This window comes from Tachypleus tridentatus, chromosome 13 (assembly GCF_004210375.1).
Source record: "Tachypleus tridentatus isolate NWPU-2018 chromosome 13, ASM421037v1, whole genome shotgun sequence".
NCBI classification, from domain to species: domain Eukaryota; kingdom Metazoa; phylum Arthropoda; class Merostomata; order Xiphosura; family Limulidae; genus Tachypleus; species Tachypleus tridentatus.
The window spans coordinates 9,491,854-9,498,592 of record NC_134837.1 but is presented as its reverse complement, the minus strand read 5'-3'; positions in this window follow the sequence as shown (position 1 = coordinate 9,498,592).

Genomic DNA, 6,739 nt, shown 5'->3' with positions numbered 1-6,739 from the left:
ATTTATTATTCCTTCTATTGTCCAGCTTATCTCTGAATTTTTAATTGCATTAAAATAATAGCTCACCTTCTAAATGATCATGTTTAATTTGAGTACACATGCATGTAATATGAAACTGACATCAGTTTTCCCTGGTGGTGTTGTACAGATATCATAAATGTTGTACATTATGAAAATTACAGTCACACGGTTTGTAATCTTGTGATCTAACAAGTGAATGAAAATCTTACATTGAGCTTTCACAAGTTAGTTCACAAGATATTGATGAAGAATATTATTACTGATTATTACTAAATGTTAGTGATTTTGTGATTACGTTTGTTGTCGCTTTTTACTCCTGATTCATTTATTCATTGAAATATTTATTATTCTGAATTAATATATTGTATTGTTCATTAACATTAATTTCAAGTCCTAGCCTCACACATTTTCATTTACTGTGTGGTAAGTTATCAACTTTGTATTTCAGTAATTTAAAAGTCACCCTTTGATTTCTGTGGTTGTCAAAGTATTATTATTATTTTTGTTCTATTCTGGTTGCAGTGGCAAATTACTCTAGACCATTGCAACATCTTTTTCTACTGATGTCTTTTTCAAAACAACATTACTTCCTCTCATTCAGAGGTATCTCAGTCCTGGTTTGCCCTTTAAGCATTGCTATAAAAATGTTTGCTATCAGTGCACCAGTCTTTTCTACTCCTTTATTTTCTCACCATTTCAGAACATGTGCTGATCATGTGACCACCCTCCATCAATCATATTGTGTCATTTATTACTAGCATTTCTGACTACTTCTGCCACTCTAACACTATGCTAACTTTCTCAGTTGGCATTCTATTGTATAGACATGTGTTTTTAAATCATTCTTCATGTAACAAACTTTGGACCATGACCAATCACAAATTAATATCACTTTTAACTTGTGTTTGATTTTTGTTGTTTATACTTGTTTGTTTTAGATAAACTTCTGTTTTCTAATTTGTTAATATGAATTAGAGATTTAACCCTTTTGCCATGGGTATCCTTTACTGTGCATGAAACAAAGTTTTAGTGTCTTATGTTCAAAATTTATTAATGTGCTTTTTTGACATCATTAAATAAATTAACAGAGTGTAAAGTTTCAACTAATAATCCATATTTTAATTCTTTAAGTTTTAAGATATTAATTCTCCAGGGCAATATTTAAAAAATACTGCGTTTTTCGAGTGTGACACTTTTCTAGGCATCTTTTATCATCTGTTTTATCCATCACACATTCATAAAGTACAAAATTAAAGTTACTCACTATAAAATCTTGATTGCTCAGACAAAACATAATTTTTCATAATTTTCAATTTTGTTTGGTTACAAAGCTGTCATAGAATATCAGACCCCTCTTGCTGTACCCACCTGTCACATCCTCTTTTTGTTAATAGTTGTCTTTTACATTGAATTATATTTTACCTATAACTAATAGAATATCAAGGTTTGATCTCTATCCTATGACATTTTGTATTAAGTTACAGACAAGTGTCAGTTTCTCTTACAATACAACTTTTGTTACCATGGGAATCACAACAGATAACTTGGATGAATTTGTAACAGCTTTTGTTGCATAGGTAGAAATGCCAGAAATATTGTAATTGTTTGAGAAACTTATCTTCCTTTTGCATGTTATTAGTCTATGTTCTTTGGTGCATTAGTTAATTAACAAAATATTTCGTTCATTGCTATCATTACTATAAAAATATGCTTAAGTGTTATCAACATTTGACACAAAAAAAAAAAAAATTGGGTAAGTACTTTATTTCTTGTTTTTCCTGTTTATTCTTTATTCAATACTCTAAAGGTAATTAAAATGTAAAAATAGGGATTTTGTAAGGTTAGTTAAGATTAGATTAGGTGAAATAAATAGTAATAATAATGTAATAAAAATGTTTTACAAGACAAGAATGCAAGCAACTAGGTAGTAGCTCATGGGTAGTGTAATTCAATAGCATAATGTGAGCTACATGCATATTAAGTGATGCAACTTATAATGGCACGAATAGTAGTTACAGTTCAAAGGGTAGTCAAAAGGGGGAGAAAAGTAAAGTTTAATTGTAAATGGATGCATACTGTTATGAGTATAGTTTCATATTACAATTTGAAATCATTCTGGAAAGGAAAGAAGAGTAATTTCGATTTATTTTATATTTTTGGACAAAGTCTCCCACTCTCACCTCTAGAAGCAGAGACACAACCTTCTGCAACTGTAATTAATGAGAACAGAGGCATCTATTTTACTCCAACATCATGAAAAGATCCCATGTGAGGTGGACCTGTTCCAACCAATTAGTTTATTATTTTATCTATCAATACCCATCTGGGAAAAGCTGATGATTTTGATATTATGGGTATCAGTGAGACTGGGTTAATTTTGAACAATTTTGATGAAGGAAATTTGTTTGAAATACCAATCTACAGATTATTTACTAGATACAGAATATTGAAAAAAAAAGTGGGAGTAGTAGCTTTATGTGTGAGGAGTGAACTATATTCTGTTGAGTTAGAATATATTAAAGATAACAGCAATAAGGTTGAGTCAGCTTGGGTTAGTGTTAATGGATATCAATGAAAAGATGTTATTATGGGATATTTTAATTTTAGGGGTATCGATTGGGATAATTTTGCTTCTGACAATGAGAGGGATAGGCTTTTGGAAATTGTTCAGAATTCTTTTGAACACCAATTGGTGACAGAACCTAGAATAAAGAAATCTATATTAGATTAAATATTAATTTCCAAAGTCAGTAGGATAGAGTTGTGGTTGGTGAGCTTTTAAGTACATGCAGAAATGGAAATATTAGGTTTGGTATTTTATTACATGTAAAATTGAAGACAAATTGTATCCTAATTCCAAATTTTGGTAAAGATAATTTTGATGGAATGAAACATGATCTAGTTCTGTAGATTTGGTTAAAAAGCTGGCAGGTGATCTTGAACAGATGTGGTAAGAACTTGAGGTAAAAAATTGATATGTATACATGGCATGCATATTCTATACATAAAATACAGGATAGTTCCAGTATGTTTAGTAAAGTTTAAGCAATCATATTTGGGATAAACAAAATAAACACAATAAATTTAAACTTATTGGACAAACCAGAGCACTTAATGTATGAGAAAACCTTAATGTAAAATATATCACTTGAAGTTCTGAAACTGTAAGACTAAAATTGGGAAATATGAAAATTGATAAATCCCTGGACCAGACAACTTTTATCCTAGAGTTTTAAAGAAACTTAAAGATTATGTTTATGAACCACAACCTAATACTTTTTATAAGTCATTGAGTAGTAGAAGAGTATTAGAAAACTGGAAGTTGGTGATAGTCTAATATGTAAAGAAGGTGATAAACATTTCCCAGGCAATCATAGGCCAGTTATTCTTGATGATGAGAAACCCACTTAAAGTAAAAATGTATCTCAGGACAACTGGTATGATTAACCTGAAAATGACCTAAGAAGGTTATAACATTCTTCTCTGCTTTATTAGTAAAAGTGTTAATATTCATACCAGCCATCCTGAGATATATAGGCCAGTTAATCTTAGATCAGTAGTTGGAAAGTGTTTGGAGTGTGTAATTAAAGATGCATTACAAATTCACTTAAAGCAGATTAACATAATATGAAAGAGCCAGCATGCTTTCAGCAAGGGAAAGTCTCGGTTAACAAATATTGTGACATTCTTTGTGGATGTCACTGAAAGAGTTAATTAAGGAAATACCATGGATTTGGTTTACCTTGATTTTCAGGAAGCATCTGATGATAAGATGCCTTACAATCTTGCTACAAAAACTAAATATGTGGTTCTGGGAGGAATGTTGTTAACTTGGATAGAAAACAGTAATAAATGGAATTAGGTCTGACTGGGTCATACTAACAAGTGGTGTGTCTCAGGGCTCTTTACTGAATTATCTGCTATTTGTGACTAGTATTAATGATATTTATTCTGGAATGAGTAATGAAATTTTGAAGTTTGAAAATGACATTAAGGGTTTGGGGTTGCTAACTGCATCAGAAATACTGCAGACTTACCAGGAGATTTAGATCATTTAATGTATTGGGCCAATACATGGCAGATGTTTACATGTTCGAAATGTGATGTGTGTAGGTTTTCTCAATTCAAATTATTCTTAAAATTTAAATACGAATATATTAAATACTGCACGTAAAAAAAAAATCATGATGTTGTGATAGAAAAATTCACTTCAGTCATCTAAGCAGTGTATTGTAGCTAGCAATATGGTTAATAGGATTTGGAGTTGTATATATAGAAATACTGAATACAAGAGAAGAGGTATTGTTGTTTCACTGTATAGATCATTTTCAAGGTCAAATTTAGAGTACTTTATATAGTTTTGGTATCTCTTCCTCAAGAAAGATATTGAATTGTAAGAGAAGATTCAGAGAAGAGACACTAACATGATACCTGGGATGGCTGGATTGTCCTATGAGGACAGACTAAAAATATCTGAACTTGAATTCTCCAGAGAGGAAAAGTTCAGAGGGGACTTGATTAAGTGATTGAGTTTATTAAGGGTATTGATAATATTTATCATTGAAACTTTTTCATGTCTAGCAGTGACAACAGTAGAATAAGGGAGCATAAATTGAAACTTTGGTAGAGTTGGAATTATTTACAATTTAGATAGGATTACTTTTTAAACAAGGAATTTGGTTTTTGAAATTAGCTGTCTTCAAGGGTGGTTGAGGAAGAAAATTTAACTGAGTTTAAGAAAAGATTGAATGCATACATGAGTAGTAAGGGGTGACCATATTTGGGAGTTGGAAGGGACATCCTTGATGAAATAATAAGCTCCTTTTGTCCATTTAAAATTTTATGAAATGTATAGCTTACCAGCTGACACCCAATGGAGAATAGGATTCTTATAGTATTGGTGAAGATTAGGAATGCTGGAAGGAAAACGAAAAAAGTGAGAAGACTTATCCAGTCAAAGGCAAAAGAATGTGTGTATAGTTGAAAAGGTAGGAAGATCATGTGTGAGATCATGAAGATGATGAATGACAAAAGTACAAGGAGTAGTCTACATCCCAGCTTTAACAATCTCCTTTAAAGGACAGTGAAGGCATGCAGCAACAGACATAGTAATGGCATGAATGTGATGCGATGTTGTGGATATGGCAACCTATCAGAGATAAATTCAAACAGAAGTTGATGAACCAAACCAGTAAGCATAAAGGAAAAGGCCATTGGAAATGGAATGGTTCCAGGGAATAAAAGGTTGGGATTGTGAACCCAAAGGAGACCGTACATGCCATATATCATCTTAAGGAATGAATTGGACAAAGAAGTTGATCAGGACTGGAATGGGAATATAGGTTAAAATGGAAGGTTAAGAAAAGGTGAGAGAGTAAAAACACTTAAAATTTTGGCATAGGTCTTAGAGAAGAAGGACCAGTTTGGATAAAGAATGGCATAAGAGGGATGATATAATGTGTGGGTAACATTAATGACATAAGTAGCTGAACTATGACTACAAGGAAGGATGAGAAGGAAAGAGGTCTTTAGGAAAAGCACGTAGATAGAACATGAAGACAAAAGTTTATATGGAGGAAAGAGCATTTAGAACCACATTTAGATCACAATAAACAATTCAAAGAAGTATAAAAGGAGGGAAAAGAAAGGAAAAATGAAGCCAGATGAAATGTTGGGTAATCAATAAAGTCACCCAATAGCTAGACACAATCGAAGTGGAGAAGTCTTTATTTAACAACTGGGTGAATAATAGGGAAAGGTGGGAAGTGCAGAAACAAGGAGAAAGAGCCAAAATTCAAAAGATATATTATCTGTGGTAATAGACATGGACAAAGGCTTGATGAATCAGGAAAGGAAAAATGTAACACATTCAACCAGAGACTGGGCTTAGACAATGGAACTGACTAAAGCCATACATGTAGGTAGGAAGTGTTGACACTCACGAAATGAGGGGCCACTCCATGAGGAGAAACTTGGAAGAATATAATCAATTTAACACGAAATTTAGGGAGCCAGGAAAATGGAAAGCTACAATCATAATGTGGTGACCATGAGCACAGAGACCTGGAATTGGTACCACTGGCTCTATGATATAAGTGACCACTTTGAAGATGTTGTAATGCACCATAACAACCACCATCCCAGCTGAAGTAGAGGAAAGTGGGACAAAGCTTAACAACCTCAGTAAAGGTGGTATGGAGTGAACACTCCATGGTAGATCAGAGATTGGAAGGTGATGGATGTGAGAATTATTCATTCCAAACATGAAGATGAAAGAGGAAGCTAAACTTTACTGAGGTTGAAAAGAACTCATCACTGAATGAGGTATTGAGAAGAGTAAGAAGAGACTTCTCTCTATCATGAGGAATCCTATTTAATAGTGCATCTTGTTAGAGTAGAGTAGTGTGGTCTCTGGACTTCAAATGGATGGAAGTAAGCAGGAGCCAATAATCCACAGAATGAAGTGTGCAAAGACTCAGAGTCAGAAAAAAGTTTGTACCTCCACAAACTTAGAGCCAAGGTTAGTCTGAATGGTTGGGTCTTGAATTTGAGAATTGGACTTAAAGTTGCAAACAGCTATCAATAAAGTGGACACTATTGGGCAGAACAATAAAGTGTAGATTACTGGGATTAAATTAGGTTTCTAGTATCACAAACGTTGAAGTAGCCAAAATCAAGTTTAGCCATGGGAAATAAATGAATACATAACAAGTCAAAA